Here is a 23,333-nt window from a genome sequence, read left to right as displayed (position 1 = left end):
AGGGGGACAGAGAGAGAGCGGGAGGTCAGAGAGAGAGGGGGACAGAGAGAGATGGCACAGAGACGGGGGGGACAGAGTGAGAGGACAGAGAGTGGGGGAGGTAGAGGTGGTCAGAGAGAGGGGGACAAAGAGAGGGGGACAGAGAGTAAGGGACAGAGTGAGGGGGATAGAGAGAGAGGGGGACAGAGAGAGAGGGGGAAAAGAGAGGGGGACAGAGATAGGGCGACACAGAGAGGGCGACAGAGAGAGAGGGGGAACAGAGAGAGGGGGACAGAAAGAGGGGGAGGTAGAGGGGTTCAGAGAGAGGGGGACAGAGAGAGGGGGAGATAGAGGGGGTCAGAGAGAGGGGACAGAGGGAGGGGCACAGAGAGTGCGGGAGGTAGAGGGGGTCAGAGAGAGGGGTACAGAGAGAGGGGCACAGAGAGTGGGGGAGATAGTGGGGGACAGAGAAAGAGGGGACAGAGAGAGGGGGGCAGAGAGAGTGGGACAGAGTGAGGGGGCAGAGAGAGAGGGGAAAGAGAGAGAGGGGAAAAAGAGAGAGGGGGAGATAGAGGGGGTCAGAGAGAGGGGGGGCCGGAGAGAGGGGGGACAGTGAGGGGGGACAGAGAGGGGGTGGGACAGAGGGGGGGAAAGAGAGGGGGGGAACAGAGAGAGAGCGGGGCAGAGATAGAGTGGAAAAGAGAGATGGGGCAGACAGAGGGAGACAGAGTGAGGGGGGCAGAGAGAGAGGGGGCAGAGAGAGAGTGAAAAGAGAGTGGGGGACAGAGAGAGTGGGGCAGAGAGAGGGCGACAGAGAGAGAGGGACAGAGAGAAAAGGGGGCAGAAAGAGAGGGGGACAGAGAGAGAGGGGGACAGAGAGAGAGGCGGTCATAGAGGGGGGTACAGAGAGAGAGGCGGGTGGAAGGGAGAGGGGGCAGAGAGGGGGGACAGAGAGAGGAGCACAGTGTGTGGGAGAGATAGCGGGGCTCAGAGAGAGGAGGACATAGAGGGGGACAGAGAGAGGGGGACAGAGAGGGGGACAGAGAGTGGGGGACAGAGAGTGGGGGACAGAGAGAGGGGACAGAGAGAGGGGTAAAGAGTGGGAGAGAGAGGGGGTCAGAGAGAGGGGGACAGAGAGTGGGGGGATGGAGAGAGTGGGGGACAGAGAGAGAGAGGGTGTCAAAGAGAGAGGGGCAGAGAGAGACGGAGCAGAGAGAGGGGGCAGAGAGCGTGGGAGAGATAGAGGGAAAGAGAGAGAGGGCGACAGAGAGAGGGGGGTTCAGAGAGAGGGGGGTTCAGAGAGAGGGGGACAGAGAGAGGGGGCAGAGAGAGCGCGGGACAGAGAGAGGGGGACAGAGAGAGGGGGCAGAGAGAGAGCCGGACTGAGAGCGAGGCGGGGACAGAGAGAGGGGAAGACAGAGATGGTCAAAGGGAGGGGGACAGAGAGAGGGGCACAGAGAGTCGGGGAGATAGAGGGGACAGAGAGATGGGGTGGACAGAGAGTTGGGGGGACTGAGAGTGGGGGGACATGGGGGTAGAGAGAGGGGCAGAGAGGGGGTGACAGAGAGAGGGGGGACAGAGAGAGGGCGACAGAGAGAGTGCCACAGAGAGTGGGGGAGATAGAGGGGGTCAGAGAGAGGGGGACAGAGGGAGGGTGATATAGAGGGGGACTACGAGAGAAGGAGTCAGAGACAGAGGGGGACTGTGAGAGGGGGGGCAGAGAAATGGCGACAGAGAGAGGGTGACAGAGAGAGTGGGGGACAGAGAGAGAGGGGCAGAGAGAGGGCAACAGAGAGAGGGGGACAGAGAGAAAAGGGGGCAGAAAGAGAGGGGGACAGAGAGAGAGGGGCAGAGAGAGATGGGGCAGACAGAAGGGGACAGAGTGAGGGGGCAGAAAGAGAGGGTCAGAGAGGGGGACAGAGAGACGGAGATATAGAGGGGGACAAAGAGAGGGGACAGAGAGTGAGGGACAGAGAGAGGAGTACAGAGTGGGGGAGAGAGAGGGAATCAGAGAGATGGGGGCAGAGAGAGGGCGACAGAGAGAGGGGGACAGAGAGTGGGGGGGACGGAGAGTTGGGGGGACGGAGAGAGGTGGGGACAGAGAGAGAGGGGAACAGAGAGAGAGAGGGACAGAGCGAGATGTGGACAGAGAGAGAAGGACAGAGAGAGAAGGACAGAGAGAGAGGAGGACAGAGAGAGAGGAGGACAGAGAGAGGCAGGTAGAAGGGAGAGAGGGGCAGAGAGAGGGCGACAGAGGGAGGCACCGAGAGTGGGGGAGATAGATGGGGTCAGAGAGAAGGGGAGACAGACAGTGGGGAGATGGAGAGAGTGTGGGACAGAGAGAGAGAGAGAGAGAGGGGGTCAGAGAGGGGGACAGGGAGAGACGGAGCAGAGAGAGGGCGAAAGAGAGGGGCGCAGAGAGCGGGGTAGAGATAGAGGGGACAGAGAGAGGAGGACAGATAGAGGGGGACAGAGAGAGGGGGACAGAGAGAGGAGGCAGAGAGCGTGGGGGACAGAGAGAGGGGGACAGAGTGAGGGGGACAGAGAGAGGGGGAACAGAAAGGGGGACACAGAGAGGGGGGCACAGAGAGGGAGACAGAGAGGGGGACAGAGAGAGAGAGGGGGACAGAGAGAGAGCGGGGCAGAGAGAGAGGGGGGCAGAGAGGGGGGGGACAGAGAGAGAGGGGGACAGAGGGGGGGACAGAGAGAGAGGGGGGACAGACAGAGGGGGGACAGGGAGAGGTGGGACAGAGAGAGGGGGGGACAGAGAGAAGGGGACAGAGAGAGAGGGGGACAGAGTGAGGGGGACAGAGAGAGGGGGAACAGAAAGGGGGACACAGAGAGGGGGGCACAGAGAGGGGGGCACAGAGAGGAGGACAGAGAGGGGGACAGAGAGAGAGAGGGGGACAGAGAGAGAGCGGGGCAGAGAGAGAGGGGCTCAGAGCGAGGGGGGGAAGAGAGAGGCAGGTGGAAGGGAGAGGAGGGCAGAGAGAGAGCGACAGAGAGACGAGCACAGAGAGTGGGGGAGCTAGAGAGGGTCAGAGAGAGCGGGTCAGAGAGAGGGGGACAGAGAGAGGGAGGGACAGAAACAGGGGTGGCCCGAAAGAGGGGGGACAGAGAGAGGGGGGACAGAGAGGGGGGGACGGGGGGGGGGGACAGAGAGAGGGACAGAGACGGAGAGGCGGGTGGGAGAGAGAGGGGGTCAGAGAGGGGGACAGGGAGAGACGGAGCAGAGAGAGGGCGAAAGAGAGGGGCGCAGAGAGCGGGGTAGAGATAGAGGGGACAGAGAGAGGTGGACAGATAGAGGGGGACAGAGAGAGGGGGACAGAGAGAGGTGAACAGAGAGAGGAGGCAGAGAGCGAGGGGGACAGAGAGAGGGGGACAGAGTGAGGAGGGGCAGGGAGAGGGGGAACAGAAAGGGGGACACAGAGAGGGGGGCACAGAGAGGGGGGCACAGAGAGGGGGACAGGGAGGGGGACAGAGAGAGAGAGGGGAACAGAGAGAGAGCGGGGCAGAGAGAGAGGGGGGCAGAGAGAGGGGGGGACAGAGAGAGAGGGGGACAGAGGGGGGACAGAGAGAGAGGGGGGACAGACAGAGGGGGGACAGAGAGAGGTGGGACAGAGGGGGGGGGACAGAGAGAAGGGGACAGAGAGAGAGGGGGACAGAGTGAGGGGGACAGAGAGAGGGGGAACAGAAAGGGGGACACAGAGAGGGGGGCACAGAGAGGGGGACAGAGAGGGGGACAGAGAGAGAGAGGGGGACAGAGAGAGAGCAGGGCAGAGAGAGAGGGGGTCAGAGCGAGGGGGGGAAGAGAGAGGCAGGTGGAAGGGAGAGGAGGGCAGAGAGAGGGCGACAGAGAGACGAGCACAGAGAGTGGGGGAGCTAGAGTGGGTCAGAGAGAGCGGGTCAGAGAGAGGGGGACAGAGAGAGGGAGGGACAGAAAGAGGGGTGGACCGAAAGAGGGGGGACAGAGAGAGGGGGGACAGAGAGGGGGGGACAGGGGGGGGGACAGAGAGAGGGACAGAGAGGGAGAGGCGGGTGGGAGAGAGAGGGGGTCAGAGAGAGGCTGGTGGGAGAGAGAGGGGGACAGAGAGAGGGGGACAGAGAAAGGGGAGATAGAGGTTGACAAAGGGAGGGGGATAGAGAGAGAGGCACAGAGAGAGGGGTAGATAGAGGGGTTCAGAGCGAAGAGTACAGAGATAGTGGTACAGCGAGTGGGGGAGATAGAGGTGGACAGAGAGTAGGACAAAAAGAGGGGGTGATAGAGGGGGTCAGAGAGAGGGGGAGATAGAGGGGGACAGAGAGAGTGGGGGAGACAGAGGGGGGACAGAGAGAGAGGGGGTACAGAGAGAGGGTGACAGAGAGAGGGCGACAGAGAGAGGGGCACAGAATGTGGAGGAGATCGAGGGGGTCAGAGAGAGAGGGACAGAGAGAGGGTGATATAGAGGGGAACAGCAAGAGAGGGGGTCAGAGACAGAGGGCGACAGTGAGAGAGGGGGGCTGAGAAATGGCGACAGAGAGAGGGTGACAGAGAGAGAGGGGACAGAGAGAGAGGGGATAGAGAGAGGGGGGACAGAGAGAGGTGGGAGATAGCGGGGCTCAGAGACAGGGTGACAGAGAGAGAGGGCAATATAGAGTGGGGGACAGAGAGATGGGTACAGAGTGGAGGAGAGAGAGGGGGTCAGAGAGAGAGGGTCAGAGAGGGGGACAGAGAGTGGGGGGGATGGAGAGAGTGGGGGAGAGAGAGAGAGGGGGGGTTAGAGAGAGGGGCAGAGAGTGACGGAGCAGAGACAGGGCGACAGAGGGGGTGGCAGAGAGCAGAGGAGAGAAAGAGGGGACAGAGAGAGGGGGACAGAGAGGGGGGACAGAGAGAGGGGGGACAGGGAGAGGGGGGACAGAGAGAGAGGGACAGAGAGAGGGGGACAGAGAGAGGAGACAGAGAGAGGGTGGACAGAGAGAGGGGGGACAGAGAGAGGAGGACAGAGAGAGGGGGACAGAGAGAGTTGCGGTGGGTGAGAGAAGGGGTATGAGAGAGCCGAACTGAGAGAGAGGGGGACGGGGGGGGGGTACAAAGAGGGGGGATAGCGAGGCGGGTGGAAGAGAGAGGGGGACAGAGAGAGGGGGACAGAGAGAGGGGGACAGAGAGGGGGGCACGGAGAGGGGTGCACGGAGATGGGGGCACAGAGAGGGGGGCACGGAGAGGGGGACAGAGAGTGGGACAGAGAGGGGGGTACTGAGAGTCGGGGAGATAGAGGGGGACAAAAAGAGGGGGAAAAAGAGGGGGAGGTAGAGATGGTCAGAGGGAGGGGGACAGATAGTGGGGTACTGAGAGTGGGGGAGATAGAGGGGGACAAAAAGAGGGCGAGGTAGAGGGGATCAGAGGGAGGGGTAGAGAGAGGGGGGTACTGAGAGTGGGGAAGATAGAGGAGGACAAAAAGAGGGGGAGGTAGAGGGGGTTAGAGGGAGGGGGAGATTGAGGGGACAGAGGGGGGACACAGAGGGGGGAGAGAGAAAGGGGGGGACAGAGAGAGGCGGGTGGAAGGGGAGGGGGCAGAGAGAGGGCGATAGAGAGAGGGGCACAGAGAGTGGGGGAGATAGAGGGGGTCAGAGAGAGGGGGACAGAGAGTGGGGGACAAAGAGTGGGGAGATGGAGAGAGTGAGGGACAGAGAGAGAGAGGGGGGTCAGAGAGAGACGGTGCAGAGAGAGGGCGACTGAGAGGGGGGCAGAGAGCGGGGTAGAGGTGGAGGGGACAGAGAGAGAGGGGGACAGAGAGAGTGGACAGAGAGAGGTGGGACATAGACAGGGTGGACAGAGAGAGGGGGAGACAGAGAGAGGGGGACAGAGAGAGATGTGGTGGGAGGGAGAGGGGGTCTGAGAGAGGCGGTGGGAGAGAGAGGGCGACAGAGATAGGGGGAACAGAGAGAGCCGGACTGAGAGAGAGGGGAACAGAGAGAGAGGAGGACAAAGAGGGGGGATAGTGAGGCGGGTGGGAGAGAGAGGGGCACAGAGAGAGGGGGACAGAGAGAGGGGGACAGAGAGAGAGGGACAGAGAGAGGGGGACAGAGAGAGGGGGACAGAGCGAGAGGGGGACAGAGAGAGAGGGGGGGACAGAGAGAGAACTACAGAGCAGGGGCACAGAGAGTGGGGGAGATAGAGGGGGACAGAGAGTCGGGGGCAGAGAGAGGGGTACAGAGTGGGGAAGAGAGAAGGGGTCAGAGAGAGGGGGACAGAGAATGGGGGATGCAGAGAGTGGGGAACAGAGGGGGACGGGGGGACGGTAGGGAGAGGGCAGAGAGATGAGGCACAGAGAGTGGGCAGAGAGAGAGAGTGGGGGGAGAGAAAGTTCGGGGAGAGAAAGAGGGGAAGGAGAGAGAGGGGAGAGAGTGCAGAGAGAGACGGGAGAGAGAGTGAGAGAGAGAGAGAGCAAGAGAGAGAGAGAGTGGGAGAGAGAGGAGGCGAGAGGAGGGAAGAGAGAGGTGCGAAGAGAGAGGAGGGGAGAGAGGATAAGGGAGAGATAGAGAAGGAGAGCAATGAGGAGAAAGAGTAGGGGAGAGAGGAGGGGGAGAGAGGAGGAAAGAGAGGAGGGGAGAGAGGAGGGTCAGAGAGGAAGGAAGAGAGAGGAGGGAGGAGAGAGAGGAGGGGGAGTGGAGGTCGTGAGACAGGTGAGAGGGGGAGGGGGTAGAGAGAAGAGGGGAGAGAGCGTGGGAGAGAGCGGGTGGGAGAGAGAGTGGAGGCTGGGTGGGTGGAGGGGGAGGGAGAGTAAGAGGGGAGGGAGATTGAGAGGGGAGGGAGAGTGAGAGGGAGGGGAGGGCAAGAGAGGGGAAGGAGAGTGAGGGGGACGGAGAGAGATGGGAGGGCCAGTGAGGGGAGGGAGAGAGAGAGTGGGCAGGGAGAGAGAGGGGAGAGCCAGTGAGGGGTGGGCGAGTGAGAGGGGAGGGCGAAAGAGGGGAGGGCGAGAGAGGGGAGGGAGAGAGAGTGGGGAGGGCGAGAGAGAGGGAAGGGTGAGAGAGAGGGGAGGGCGAGAGAGGGGGGAGCGAGAGAGTGGAGAGAGCGGGAGGGGGGAGAGAGATGGGTGAGACAGAGGGGGTGAGGGAGTGGGGGTGAGAGAGAGGGGGTGTGTGAGAGAGAGTGGGGTGTGAGAGAGTGAGATGGGATGGAGAGAGAGGGGGTGTGAGAGACAGAGGGAGATGGAGAGGGAGGGGGGGTTAGAGAGCAAGGGGTTGAGAGAGAGGGGGTGAGAGACTGAGGGAATGAGAGAGTGTGGGGGGTTGAGAGAGGGGGTGGTGAGAGAGAGGGGTGTGAGAGAGAGGGGGGTGAGAGTGGGGGGGTTTAGAGAGCAAGGGGTTGAGAGAGAGGGGGTGAGAGACTGAGGGAATGAGAGAGTGTGGGGGGTTGAGAGAGGGGGTGGTGAGAGAGAGGGGGAGTGAGAGAGAGGGGGGTGAGAGTGGGGGGGTTTAGAGAGCAAGGGGTTGAGAGAGAGGGGGTGAGAGAGTGTGGGGGGTTGAGAGAGGGGGTGAGAGAGAGGGGGAGTGAGAGACTGAGGGAATGAGAGAGTGGGGGGGGTTGAGAGAGGGGGGGTGAGAGACTGAGGGAATGAGAGAGTGTGGGGGGTTGAGAGAGGGGGTGGTGAGAGAGAGGGGGAGTGAGAGAGAGGGGGGTGAGAGTGGGTGGTTTAGAGAGCAATGGGTTGAGAGAGAGGGGGTGAGAGACTGAGGGGGTGAGAGAGTGTGGGGGGTTGAGAGAGGGGGTGGTGAGAGAGAGGGAGTGAGAAGGAGAGAAAGGGGATGAGAACGAGGCAGAGAGATGGTGGGAGAGAGGGAGGGGGTGAGAGTGCGAGGGTGTGTGAGAGTGTGTGAGAGAGAGGGGGATTGTGAAAGAGATTGGGGTGGGAGAGAGGGGTGAGGAAGAGAGAGGGGAGAGAGAGGGGGGTTGAGAGAGAAGGGTGAGAGAGAGTTGGATGTGAGAGAGAGCGAGGGATTGAGAGAGAGGGGGGTGAGAGACGGAGGGGCGTGAGAGAGTGAGGGGATGGGAGATTGAGGGGTGTCGAGAGAAGGGGTGGTGAGGGGGGCTGAGAGAGAGAGGGAGTGAGAGTGAGGGGTGAGAGAGTGACAGACAGAGAGAACGATAGAGCAAGAGTGAGAGCGAAGAGGTGAGAGAGATAGGGTGGACTGAGAGAGAGGGAGAGAGAGAGTGAGAGTGACAGACAGAGAGAGCATGAGCGACAGAGAGAGAGCACGAGTGAGAGAGAGCGAACGAGAGAGACCGTGAGATAAGAGAGAGCGGGAGGCAAGAGAGTGGGATAGAGGCAGGGAGAGAGAGAGAGCGTGAGAAGCGGGTGAGAAAGTGAGAGAGAGAGACTGCAAGAGGAAGAGAGCAAGCAGACGAGTGAGACAGAGAGAGAGAATGTGAGAGAGAGGGGGGTGAGAGAGGGGTGCGAGAGAGAGGGGTGAGAGAGAGGAGGTGAGATAGAGGGGGAGAGAGAGAGGGGGAGAGGGCGATGAGAGGGAGAGGTGGGAGTGAGTGACAGAGAGGAGGTGGGAGAGAGAGAGTAGGTGAGAGAGAGAGAGCGAGAAGGAGAGAGAGGGGATGAGAAAGAGACAGAGAGATGGTGGGAGAGAGGGAGGGGGTGAGAGAGCGAGGGTGTGTGAGAGAGTGTGTGTGTGAGAGAGAGGGGGATGTGAAAGAGATTGGGGTGGGAGAGAGAGGGGTGATGGAGAGAGAGGGGAGAGAGAGAGGGGTGTGAGAGGGAGATAGATGTGAGAGAGAGGGGTTGCTTGAGAGAGAGAGCGACGGGAGTGAGAGAGAGAGGGTGGGAGAGAGGGGAAGAGAGAGAGGGTGAGAATGAGAGGGGTGAGAGAGCAATTGAGAGAGGGGGGTTGAGAGGGGGGAGAGAGAGGTTGAGAGAGAGGGGGTGAGAGAGGTTTTGAGAGAGAGAGGTTAAGAGAGAGACTGGGGAAAGAGGGGGTGAGAGAGAGAGAGAGGGTTAGAGAGAGACGGGAGAGAGAGGGGTTGAGAAAGATGGGTTGCAAGAGAAAGGAGGTGAGGGGGAGGACTGAGAGAGAGAGATGGAGAGAGAGAGAGCGACAGACAGAGAGAGATAGAGCAAGAGTGAGAGTGACAGACAGAGAGCATGAGCGACAGAGAGAGAGAGAGCACGAGCGAGAGAGCGAACGAGAGAGACCGTGAGATAAGAGAGAGCGGGAGGCAAGAGAGAGGGAGAGAGGCAGGGAGAGAGAGAGAACGTGAGAAGAGGGTGAGAGAGTGAGAGAGAGACCGCAAGAGGAAGAGAGCGAGCAGAAGAGTGAGACAGAGAGAGAGAATGTGAGAGAGAGAGGGGGGGTGAGAGAGGGGTGCGAGACAGAGGGGCGAGAGAGGAGGGGAGAGAGGATGAGAGAGAGGGGGCGAGGGAGGAGGAGGGAGGGGGAGAGGGAGAGGGGGTGGGATTGGGGGCAGAGAGAGGGCACAGAGAGGGGGTAGAGAGATGGCAGAGAGGGGGAGAGATGGAGGAGAGGGGGAGAGAGGGGGTGAGAGAGCGGGGGAGAGAGGGGGGATAGAGTGGGGAGAGAGGGGGATGCGGGGGTGAGAGAGAGAGGGTGAGAGAGAGGGGTTGAGAGAGAGGGGGTAAGAGAGAAAGGGGTGAGGAAGAGAGGGGTGAGAAAGGGAGAGAGGTCTGAGAAAAGGAGAGGGGGAGAAAGAGAGAGGGGGAAGAGAAAGAGAGAGAGAAGGTCAGAGAAAGAGTGAATGTGAGGGGGTGAGAGAGAGGAGGTGGGAGAGAGAGTGGGAGAGAGAGGGGGTGAGAGAGAGGGATTGAGAGAAAGGAGGAGAGATAGAGAAAGGGTGAGAGAGAAAGGGGGACAGCAAGATAAAGAGGGATGAGAGAGATGGGACGCGAGAGAGAGAGAGTTAAAGAGGTGAGAGAGAGGGTGAGATAGACAGTGAATGATGGGTTGAGAGAGAGAGAGACAGAGAGAGAGAGAGAGTGAACAGATGAGACAGTTAGAGGGGTGTGAGGGAGATGGGATGAGAGAGTGGGCGCTAGAGAGAGACAAAGCGGGAGCGAGAAGGAGGGAGGAAGAAAGGGGTCAAAAGAGATGGAGAAATGGGGTGAACAAGAGAAAGAGGGTGCGAGAGAGAAAGAGAGTGGGAGTGTGAGACAGAGTGCGAGAGGGAAGGGGAATGAGAGAGAGAAAAAGGGAGCGAGAGACATGAGGGGATGAGAGAGGGCGGGGGAGAGAGAGGGTGTAAAGGGGAGAGAGGGTGAGGGATGACAGAGGGAGGGGTGAGAGTGAGAGAGCAGGGTGGAGAGAGAGGGGGTGAGAGAGAGTGAGGGAGAGAGAGATAACAAGGTGAGAGAGAAAGGGGGTGTGTGAGAGAGAGGCAGTGAGAGAGAAGGGGGTGAGAGAGATAGGGGGTGCAAGAGAGCGTGGGTGAGAGCAGGAGGGGCTGTGAGAGAGGGGTGAGATAGGGAGAGTGTGAGAGAGGAGGGATGAGAGTGGGAGGGGGAAGAGGGACGGGATGAGAGAGGGAGGGTGAGAGAGAGGGGTGTGAGAGAGAGAGGGGTGAGAGAGAAGGGTGAGAGAGGGAGTCTTTAGAGAGGGTCACAGCATTTGGGTTTTAATTCCACCCTAAGAGAGTCCTACCTCTCAGATCCTGGGGATTGACAAACTTTAACCCCAGGCTTCAAACCTGTTTTAAAAATGACAGGGCCACAATCTGACAGGAGCCAGTTACCCAGAGGCCCCTAAAACCCAGGGTCCCCCAGAGGAGATTAAACCTCGGGGTAAATAAACACACAACTCACTGTGGGCCCCCACGGGGTGCAGCCTGTCGACCAGGCCTCAGGCCTCAGGCCAGTGCTCCCCCTCTGGAGGTTGTTCTTTCCTGGACTCGAACATTTTGGATCTTCACGTTGCAGCTTTCCAAACAAAGGTTCCTCGGGATAAAAGAGGGAAAAGATTAGTTGAAAGGGGGAGCAAGAGCATTTTGGAGGCAAGTTACACAGCAAGATCCCAGGGTTAAAAGCACCTCTGCCCAGCTCCAATGTATTAATGTATGTAACACAGTCAGCAGTTGGGATGGAACATGGTGTGGGAGCAGATCTTCCCAGGGATTGGAGGGGGATAGTGAGGGAAAGGCATCAGATTCTTACACTCTGCAGTGACCTGGGATCAATTGTATTTTACTGAAAACAGTTCCCAACTTGTATGTGCCTGTAGCTCCCTCCAGTCTGAAACCCTCATGACCCTCTCTCCTGTCTACTCTCTCTGAGCCAATGGTGTCTTCATTCTGCTACTGACCCTTCAGTCCCACTGGTATCATTTTTTCCCACCTTCTCTCATCCACGTGAAGGAATTGGATCCTGACAATTCCATTTACACTGTCTCCCATCAATCTTCATAGGATCCATATCACAGAGGTTAGACAGTGATCCCAGCAAACACTCCCAGGGCAGAGGGAGCACAGGGTTCCAGACAAAATAAAGCTCCCATTAAACTGTCTCCATTTAAATCCCCAGGGCAGGTAGAGAATGGGGTCAGATACAGAGTAAATCTCCCTCTACACTGCAGCATTTCAAATTCCCAGGCCATTTTGAGCTCGGCGTTAGGTACTGATTAAATCTCTCACTTCCCCCATCCTGTTCACATCAAACTCAATCAGGATAGCTCCATCACTGGGTTAGATACAGAGGATGTGTATGTTTGGATTTCAGCCCCAATCCAGTTGGTGTTGATCACGGCCTTGTTACGTGTGTTTGGGAATGGGGAGGGAGCTGTTAGGAGGGTGATGGTGGGATAGTGGGGAGCAGAGCTGTCTTCCAAGCAGTTGACCTGGGTCCGATTCCCAGCCATTGCAGTGTTGTGGTTTGTAAACAGCCTTTTAAAGGTAAGGCACTGGGATAAATCGAGGAAATAAATCTTTCATTCTGTGGTAAACCGGATCTGTCAGATTGCTCCTTGCTTTTCCTGGTGATGGTTCCTGTGAATTGCAGTGTGGAACCGGGCAGCATTGCTCGGCATCTCGGAAGCTTTCCCCTCTGCTGCTTCCCATTTCTTATTGAAATATTGGTTGCAGCACAAGGATGGGTTTGTTTTGGTCGAAAAGTGAGAGACTGCTCCAGTCAGGAACCTGAAATAATTACAGAAGCCACTGGAAACACTGAACAGTTCCAACAGCTTCTGTAGTGGTGGGGAGGGAGGGTTAATGTGTCAAATCTACACAAGGATAAAATAAACTCCAGCCACAAAACAATCAGAAATCCTGACTCTGCAAACATCCTTGTAAATCTTTTCTGAATCTTTACAAGTTTCACCCCATTCTCCCGATAGCAGAAAGACCAGAATTGTGTGGTTTATGGAATGTTACGATATCCGAACAGTTGCTGTTTATAGTTAAATAATGTTCATTTGGTTCAGGTTTCCAATCGAGTTCGGTTTGTCCAATCTTTCTTCCTTATGTTTGTGTCCCAACGATAGTGTGGATTAAAGTGTGTTTTGATCCAAGCCTGGCAGTTTGACCAATCACATTGTAACGCCTTACACTTCCCTTCAGGAAATCAGGAAAAGGTGTCGAGACCATTTCCTTAAGGCAGAGGAGTTTGGTCTGGTTCATAACATCCTCAATGTCATCAATCCATGTCCCTCCAGCCCTGAGCAATGATGTTTACAGATTACTGGAGGATACACAGACACATTAATCGGTATTATCTTGGACAGGAGTCATTTGGGAATGATATTCCTCAGACCATCAACTCTCAGCTCGGTCAAGGATAAAGGCCAGGAATCCGGCACAATTGGGAAACAGCCCATTTCCCGGGAGACTGAGAGGTCACTAACAGAGTGGGAGCTGGAGAGTCAGGAACAGAATAACAGGGACAGTCTACTCTGTTCACATAGCCTTCACCCCTCAGTGAATCCAGTGGCAGGAATGACTGCTATTAGTCAGACTGACAGAATGTGATCAGATACACACACTGTCCTTCCACATCATCAATATCGCCCAGCTCCCACCCTGTCTCAGCTCATCTGCCCCTCTGCCATCTTCAATATTTTAATCGGGGCAGCATTAACTACCGTGCTTTCAGCAGAGCTGTCTTACCTTCTGTACTCTCTCTCTAAACAGCTCCAATTCCCCCCCGATCCCTCTCCGGTTTAAGATGCTCCTTGACATCCGCCCCAATGAAAGACGTAAACCGTCACCTGACCCATGCACTGAAGAGCAGACTGACCCAACTCTGTCACTGTAACACTCCCAGGGAAGTGCACACTGACCCCAATCTGTCAATGTAACACACCCAGGGAAGAGCAGACTGACCCCCACTCTGTCAATGGAACACACCCAGGGAAGGGCAGACTGACCCCACTCTGTCAATGTAACACACCCAGGGAAGAGCAGACTGACCCCACTCTGTCAATGTAACACACCCAGGGAAGTGCAGACTGACCCGACTCTGTCAATATAACACACCCAGGGAAGAGCAGACTGACCCCACTCTGTCAATGTAACACACACAGGGAAGAGCAGACTGACCCCACTCTGTCAATGTAACACACCCAGGGAAGTGCTTACTGACCCCACTCTGTCAATGTAACACAACCAGGGAAGTGCAGACTGACCCCACTCTGTCATTGTAACACACCCAGGGAAGAGCAGGCTGACCCCACTCTGTCAACGTGACACACCCAGGGAAGAGCAGACTGACCCCACTCTGTCAATGTAACACACCCAGGGAAGTGCACACTGACCCGACTCTGTCAATGTAACACACACAGGGAAGAGCAGACTGACTCCACTCTGTCAATGTAACACACCCAGGGAAGTGCAGACTGACCCCAATCTGTCAATGTAACACACACAGGGAAGAGCAGGCTGACCCCACTCTGTCAATGTAACACACCCAGGGAAGAGCAGACTGACCCCACTCTGTCAATGTAACACACCCAGGGAAGTGCACACTGACCCCACCCTATCAAAGTAACAAACCCAGGGAAGAGCAGACTGACCCCCACTCTGTCAATGTAACACACCCAGGGAAGGGCAGACTGACCCCACTCTGTCAATGTAACAAACCCAGGGAAGAACAGACTGACCCCAATCTGTCAATGTAACCCACCCAGGAAAGAGCAGACTGACCCCACTCTGTCAATGTAACTCACCCAGGGAAGAGCAGACTGACCCCACTCTGTCAATGTAACACACCCAGGGAAGAGCAGGCTGACCCCACTCTGTCAATGTAACACACCCAGGGAAGAGCAGACTGACCCCACTCTGTCAATGTAACACACCCAGGGAAGTGCACACTGACCCCACCCTATCAAAGTAACAAACCCAGGGAAGAGCAGACTGACCCCCACTCTGTCAATGTAACACACCCAGGGAAGGGCAGACTGACCCCACTCTGTCAATGTAACAAACCCAGGGAAGAACAGACTGACCCCAATCTGTCAATGTAACCCACCCAGGAAAGAGCAGACTGACCCCACTCTGTCAATGTAACTCACCCAGGGAAGAGCAGACTGACCCCACTCTGTCAATGTAACACACCCAGGGAAGAGCAGACTGACCCCACACTGTCAATGTAACACACCCAGGGAAGAGCAGACTGACCCCACTCTGTCAATGTAACACAGCTAGGGAAGAGCAGACTGACCCCACTGTGTCAATGTAACAAACTTGGGGAAGAGCAGACGGACCCCAATCTGTCAATGTAACACACCCAGGGAAGAGAAGACTGACCCCACTCTGTCAATGTAACCCTCCCAGGGAAGAGCAGACTGACCCCACTCTGTCAATGTAACACACCCAGGGAAGAGCAGACTGAACTCACTCTGTCAATGTAACACAACCAGGGAAGATCAGACTGACCCCACTCTGTCAATGTAACACACTCAGGGAAGAGCAGACTGACCCCACTCTGTCAATGTAACCCACCCATAAAAGAGCAGACTGTCCCCACTCTGTCAATGTGACACGCCCTGGGAAGAGCACACTGACCCAACTCTGTCAATGTAACAAACCCAGGGAAGAGCAGACTGACCTCACTCTGTCAATGTAACCCACCCAGAGAAGAGCAGAATGACCTCTTCTGCAAAGTTACTCACACAGTGAACTGCAGACTTCCCCACTCTGTCAATGTAACCCACCCAGTGAAGTGCACATTGACCCCACTCTGTCATTGTAACACACCCAGGGAAGAGCAGACTGACCCCACTCTGTCAATTTAACACACAATGGGAGAACAGACTGACCCCACTCTGTCAATTTAACACACCCAGGGAAGAGCAGACAGATACCACTCTGTCAATGTAACACACCAAGGGAAGAACAGACTGACCCCACTCTGTCAATTTAAGACACCCAGGGAAGAGCAGACTGACCCCACTCTGTCACTGTAAAACTCCCAGGGAAGGACAGACTGACGCCACTCTGTCAATGTAACTCACCCAGGGAAGAGCAGACTGACCCAACACTGTCAATTTAACACACCCAAGGAAGAACAGACTGACCCCACTCTGTCAATGTAACAAACCCAGGGAAGAGCAGACTGACCTCACTCTGTCAATGTAACCCACCCAGGGAAGAGCAGACTGACCCCACTCTGTCAATGTAACACACCCAGGGAAGAGCAGACTGACCTCACTCTGTCAATGTAACACACCTAGGGAAGAGCAGACTGACCCCACTCTGTCAATGTAACACACCCAGGGAAGAGCAGACTGAACTCACTCTGTCAATGTAACTGACCCAGAGAAGAGCAGAATGACCGCTTCTGCAAAATTACTCACACAGTCAACTGCAGTCTTACACCACTCTGTCAATGTAACACAACCAGGGAAGAGTTGACAGACCATACTCTGTAAATGTAACAAACGCAGGGAAGAGCAGACTGACCTCACTCTGTCAATGTAACACACCCAGGGAAGTGCAGACTGACCCCACTCTGTCAATGTAACAAACTTGGGGAAGAGCAGACTAACCCCAATCTCTCAATGTAACACACCCAGGGAAGAGCAGACTGACCCCACTGTGTCAATGTAACAAACCCAGGGAAGAGCAGACTGACCTCACTCTGCCAATGTTACACACCCAGGGAAGAGCAGACTGACCCCACTCTGTCAATGTAACCCACCCATAAAAGAGCAGACTGACCCCACTCTGTCAATGTGACACGCCCTGGGAAGAGCAGACTAACCACACTCTGTCAATGTAACACACCCATAAAAGAGCAGACTGTCCCCACTCTGTCAATGTGACACGCCCTGGGAAGAGCACACTGACCCAACTCTGTCAATGTAACAAACCCAGGGAAGAGCAGACTGAACTCACACTGTCAATGTAACCCACCCAGAGAAGAGCAGAATGTCCTCTTCCGCAAAATTACTCACACAGTGAACTGCAGACTTACCCCACTCTGTCAATGTAACCCACCCAGTGATGTGCACACTGACCCCACTCTGTCATCGTAACACACGCAGGGAAGAGCAGACAGATACCACTCTGTCAATGTAACACACCCAGGGGAGAGCAGACTGACACCACCCTGTCACTGTAACACTCCCAGGGAAGCACAGACTGACGCCACTCTGTCAATGTAACACACCCAGGGAAGAGCAGACTGACCCAACACTGTCAATTTAACACACCCAAGGAAGAACAGACTGACATCACTCTGTCAATGTAACACACTCAGGGAAGAGCAGACTGACCCCACTCTGTCAATGTAACACACCCAGGGAAGAGCAGACTGACCTCACTCTGCCAATGTTACACACCCAGGGAAGAGCAGACTGACCCCACTCTGTCAATGTAACCCACCCATAAAAGAGCAGACTGACCCCACTCTGTCAATGTGACACGCCCTGGGAAGAGCAGACTAACCACACTCTGTCAATGTAACACACCCATAAAAGAGCAGACTGTCCCCACTCTGTCAATGTGACACGCCCTGGGAAGAGCACACTGACCCAACTCTGTCAATGTAACAAACCCAGGGAAGAGCAGACTGAACTCACACTGTCAATGTAACCCACCCAGAGAAGAGCAGAATGTCCTCTTCCGCAAAATTACTCACACAGTGAACTGCAGACTTACCCCACTCTGTCAATGTAACCCACCCAGTGATGTGCACACTGACCCCACTCTGTCATCGTAACACACGCAGGGAAGAGCAGACAGATACCACTCTGTCAATGTAACCCACCCAGGAAAGAGCAGACTGACCCCACTCTGTCAATGTAACTCACCCAGGGAAGAGCAGACTGACCCCACTCTGTCAATGTAACACACCCAGGGAAGAGCAGACTGACCCCACACTGTCAATGTAACACACCCAGGGAAGAGCAGACTGACCCCACTCTGTCAATGTAACACAGCTAGGGAAGAGCAGACTGACCCCACTGTGTCAATGTAACAAACTTGGGGAAGAGCAGACGGACCCCAATCTGTCAATGTAACACACCCAGGGAAGAGAAGACTGACCCCACTCTGTCAATGTAACCCTCCCAGGGAAGAGCAGACTGACCCCACTCTGTCAATGTAACACACCCAGGGAAGAGCAGACTGAACTCACTCTGTCAATGTAACACAACCAGGGAAGATCAGACTGACCCCACTCTGTCAATGTAACACACTCAGGGAAGAGAAGACTGACCCCACTCTGTCAATGTAACCCACCCATAAAAGAGCAGACTGTCCCCACTCTGTCAATGTGACACGCCCTGGGAAGAGCACACTGACCCAACTCTGTCAATGTAACAAACCCAGGGAAGAGCAGACTGACCTCACTCTGTCAATGTAACCCACCCAGAGAAGAGCAGAATGACCTCTTCTGCAAAGTTACTCACACAGTGAACTGCAGACTTCCCCACTCTGTCAATGTAACCCACCCAGTGAAGTGCACATTGACCCCACTCTGTCATTGTAACACACCCAGGGAAGAGCAGACTGACCCCACTCTGTCAATTTAACACACAATGGGAGAACAGACTGACCCCACTCTGTCAATTTAACACACCCAGGGAAGAGCAGACAGATACCACTCTGTCAATGTAACACACCAAGGGAAGAACAGACTGACCCCACTCTGTCAATTTAAGACACCCAGGGAAGAGCAGACTGACCCCACTCTGTCACTGTAAAACTCCCAGGGAAGGACAGACTGACGCCACTCTGTCAATGTAACTCACCCAGGGAAGAGCAGACTGACCCAACACTGTCAATTTAACACACCCAAGGAAGAACAGACTGACCCCACTCTGTCAATGTAACAAACCCAGGGAAGAGCAGACTGACCTCACTCTGTCAATGTAACCCACCCAGGGAAGAGCAGACTGACCCCACTCTGTCAATGTAACACACCCAGGGAAGAGCAGACTGACCTCACTCTGTCAATGTAACACACCCAGGGAAGAGCAGACTGACCCCACTCTGTCAATGTAACACACCCAGGGAAGAGCAGACTGAACTCACTCTGTCAATGTAACTGACCCAGAGAAGAGCAGAATGACCGCTTCTGCAAAATTACTCACACAGTCAACTGCAGTCTTACACCACTCTGTCAATGTAACACAACCAGGGAAGAGTTGACAGACCATACTCTGTAAATGTAACAAACGCAGGGAAGAGCAGACTGACCTCACTCTGTCAATGTAACACACCCAGGGAAGTGCAGACTGACCCCACTCTGTCAATGTAACAAACTTGGGGAAGAGCAGACTAACCCCAATCTCTCAATGTAACACACCCATGGAAGAGCAGACTGACCCCACTGTGTCAATGTAACAAACCCAGGGAAGAGCAGACTGACCTCACTCTGCCAATGTTACACACCCAGGGAAGAGCAGACTGACCCCACTCTGTCAATGTAACCCACCCATAAAAGAGCAGACTGACCCCACTCTGTCAATGTGACACGCCCTGGGAAGAGCAGACTAACCACACTCTGTCAATGTAACACACCCATAAAAGAGCAGACTGTCCCCACTCTGTCAATGTGACACGCCCTGGGAAGAGCACACTGACCCAACTCTGTCAATGTAACAAACCCAGGGAAGAGCAGACTGAACTCACACTGTCAATGTAACCCACCCAGAGAAGAGCAGAATGTCCTCTTCCGCAAAATTACTCACACAGTGAACTGCAGACTTACCCCACTCTGTCAATGTAACCCACCCAGTGATGTGCACACTGACCCCACTCTGTCATCGTAACACACGCAGGGAAGAGCAGACAGATACCACTCTGTCAATGTAACACACCCAGGGGAGAGCAGACTGACACCACCCTGTCACTGTAACACTCCCAGGGAAGAACAGACTGACGCCACTCTGTCAATGTAACACACCCAGGGAAGAGCAGACTGACCCAACACTGTCAATTTAACACACCCAAGGAAGAACAGACTGACATCACTCTGTCAATGTAACACACTCAGGGAAGAGCAGACTGACCCCACTCTGTCAATGTAACACACCCAGGGAAGAGCAGACTGACCTCACTCTGCCAATGTTACACACCCAGGGAAGAGCAGACTGACCCCACTCTGTCAATGTAACCCACCCATAAAAGAGCAGACTGACCCCACTCTGTCAATGTGACACGCCCTGGGAAGAGCAGACTAACCACACTCTGTCAATGTAACACACCCATAAAAGAGCAGACTGTCCCCACTCTGTCAATGTGACACGCCCTGGGAAGAGCACACTGACCCAACTCTGTCAATGTAACAAACCCAGGGAAGAGCAGACTGAACTCACACTGTCAATGTAACCCACCCAGAGAAGAGCAGAATGTCCTCTTCCGCAAAATTACTCACACAGTGAACTGCAGACTTACCCCACTCTGTCAATGTAACCCACCCAGTGATGTGCACACTGACCCCACTCTGTCATCGTAACACACGCAGGGAAGAGCAGACAGATACCACTCTGTCAATGTAACCCACCCAGGAAAGAGCAGACTGACCCCACTCTGTCAATGTAACTCACCCAGGGAAGAGCAGACTGACCCCACTCTTTCAATGTAACACACCCAGGGAAGAGCAGACTGACCCCACACTGTCAATGTAACACACCCAGGGAAGAGCAGACTGACCCCACTCTGTCAATGTAACACAGCTAGGGAAGAGCAGACTGACCCCACTGTGTCAATGTAACAAACTTGGGGAAGAGCAGACGGACCCCAATCTGTCAATGTAACACACCCAGGGAAGAGAAGACTGACCCCACTCTGTCAATGTAACCCTCCCAGGGAAGAGCAGACTGACCCCACTCTGTCAATGTAACACACCCAGGGAAGAGCAGACTGAACTCACTCTGTCAATGTAACACAACCAGGGAAGATCAGACTGACCCCACTCTGTCAATGTAACACACTCAGGGAAGAGCAGACTGACCCCACTCTGTCAATGTAACCCACCCATAAAAGAGCAGACTGTCCCCACTCTGTCAATGTGACACGCCCTGGGAAGAGCACACTGACCCAACTCTGTCAATGTAACAAACCCAGGGAAGAGCAGACTGACCTCACTCTGTCAATGTAACCCACCCAGAGAAGAGCAGAATGACCTCTTCTGCAAAGTTACTCACACAGTGAACTGCAGACTTCCCCACTCTGTCAATGTAACCCACCCAGTGAAGTGCACATTGACCCCACTCTGTCATTGTAACACACCCAGGGAAGAGCAGACTGACCCCACTCTGTCAATTTAACACACAATGGGAGAACAGACTGACCCCACTCTGTCAATTTAACACACCCAGGGAAGAGCAGACAGATACCACTCTGTCAATGTAACACACCAAGGGAAGAACAGACTGACCCCACTCTGTCAATTTAAGACACCCAGGGAAGAGCAGACTGACCCCACTCTGTCACTGTAAAACTCCCAGGGAAGTACAGACTGACGCCACTCTGTCAATGTAACTCACCCAGGGAAGAGCAGACTGACCCAACACTGTCAATTTAACACACCCAAGGAAGAACAGACTGACCCCACTCTGTCAATGTAACAAACCCAGGGAAGAGCAGACTGACCTCACTCTGTCAATGTAACCCACCCAGGGAAGAGCAGACTGACCCCACTCTGTCAATGTAACACACCCAGGGAAGAGCAGACTGACCTCACTCTGTCAATGTAACACACCCAGGGAAGAGCAGACTGACCCCACTCTGTCAATGTAACACACCCAGGGAAGAGCAGACTGAACTCACTCTGTCAATGTAACTGACCCAGAGAAGAGCAGAATGACCGCTTCTGCAAAATTACTCACACAGTCAACTGCAGTCTTACACCACTCTGTCAATGTAACACAACCAGGGAAGAGTTGACAGACCATACTCTGTAAATGTAACAAACGCAGGGAAGAGCAGACTGACCTCACTCTGTCAATGTAACACACCCAGGGAAGTGCAGACTGACCCCACTCTGTCAATGTAACAAACTTGGGGAAGAGCAGACTAACCCCAATCTCTCAATGTAACACACCCAGGGAAGAGCAGACTGACCCCACTGTGTCAATGTAACAAACCCAGGGAAGAGCAGACTGACCTCACTCTGCCAATGTTACACACCCAGGGAAGAGCAGACTGACCCCACTCTGTCAATGTAACCCACCCATAAAAGAGCAGACTGACCCCACTCTGTCAATGTGACACGCCCTGGGAAGAGCAGACTAACCACACTCTGTCAATGTAACACACCCATAAAAGAGCAGACTGTCCCCACTCTGTCAATGTGACACGCCCTGGGAAGAGCACACTGACCCAACTCTGTCAATGTAACAAACCCAGGGAAGAGCAGACTGAACTCACACTGTCAATGTAACCCACCCAGAGAAGAGCAGAATGTCCTCTTCCGCAAAATTACTCACACAGTGAACTGCAGACTTACCCCACTCTGTCAATGTAACCCACCCAGTGATGTGCACACTGACCCCACTCTGTCATCGTAACACACGCAGGGAAGAGCAGACAGATACCACTCTGTCAATGTAACACACCCAGGGGAGAGCAGACTGACACCATCCTGTCACTGTAACACTCCCAGGGAAGAACAGACTGACGCCACTCTGTCAATGTAACACACCCAGGGAAGAGCAGACTGACCCAACACTGTCAATTTAACACACCCAAGGAAGAACAGACTGACATCACTCTGTCAATGTAACACACTCAGGGAAGAGCAGACTGACCCCACTCTGTCAATGTAACACACCCAGGGAAGAGCAGACTGACCTCACTCTGCCAATGTTACACACCCAGGGAAGAGCAGACTGACCCCACTCTGTCAATGTAACCCACCCATAAAAGAGCAGACTGACCACACTCTGTCAATGTGACACGCCCTGGGAAGAGCAGACTAACCACACTCTGTCAATGTAACACACCCATAAAAGAGCAGACTGTCCCCACTCTGTCAATGTGACACGCCCTGGGAAGAGCACACTGACCCAACTCTGTCAATGTAACAAACCCAGGGAAGAGCAGACTGAACTCACACTGTCAATGTAACCCACCCAGAGAAGAGCAGAATGTCCTCTTCCGCAAAATTACTCACACAGTGAACTGCAGACTTACCCCACTCTGTCAATGTAACCCACCCAGTGATGTGCACACTGACCCCACTCTGTCATCGTAACACACGCAGGGAAGAGCAGACAGATACCACTCTGTCAATGTAACACACCCAGGGGAGAGCAGACTGACACCACCCTGTCACTGTAACACTCCCAGGGAAGAACAGACTGACGCCACTCTGTCAATGTAACACACCCAGGGAAGAGCAGACTGACCCAACACTGTCAATTTAACACACCCAAGGAAGAACAGACTGACATCACTCTGTCAATGTAACACACTCAGGGAAGAGCAGACTGGCCCCACTCTGTCAATGTAACACACCCAGAGAAGAGCAGCATGACCCCAATCTGTCAATGTAACACACCCAGGGAAGAGAAGACTGACCCCAATCTGTCAATGTAACAAACCCAGGGAAGAGCAGACTGACCTCACTCTGTCAATATATCACACCCAGGGAAGAGCAGACTGACCCCACTCTGTCAATGTAACACACCCAGGGAAGAGCAGACTGAACTCACTCTGTCAATGTAACCCAACCAGAGTAGAGCAGACTGAACTCACCCTGTCACTGTAACACACCCAGGGAAGAGCAGACTGACCTCACTCTGTCAATGTAACCCACGCAGAGAAGAGCAGAATAACCGCTTCTGCAAAATTACTCACACAGTCAACTGCAGTCTTACCCCACTCTGTCAATGTAACACACCCAGGGAAGAGTAGACTGACCACACTCTGTAAATGTAACAAACCCAGGGAAGAGCAGACTGACCTCACTCTG

Source organism: Chiloscyllium punctatum, chromosome 6, assembly GCF_047496795.1.
Source record: "Chiloscyllium punctatum isolate Juve2018m chromosome 6, sChiPun1.3, whole genome shotgun sequence".
Taxonomy (NCBI): Eukaryota; Metazoa; Chordata; class Chondrichthyes; order Orectolobiformes; family Hemiscylliidae; genus Chiloscyllium; species Chiloscyllium punctatum.
The sequence above is the reverse complement of the archived record's forward strand: the minus strand, read 5'-3'. Positions refer to the sequence as shown.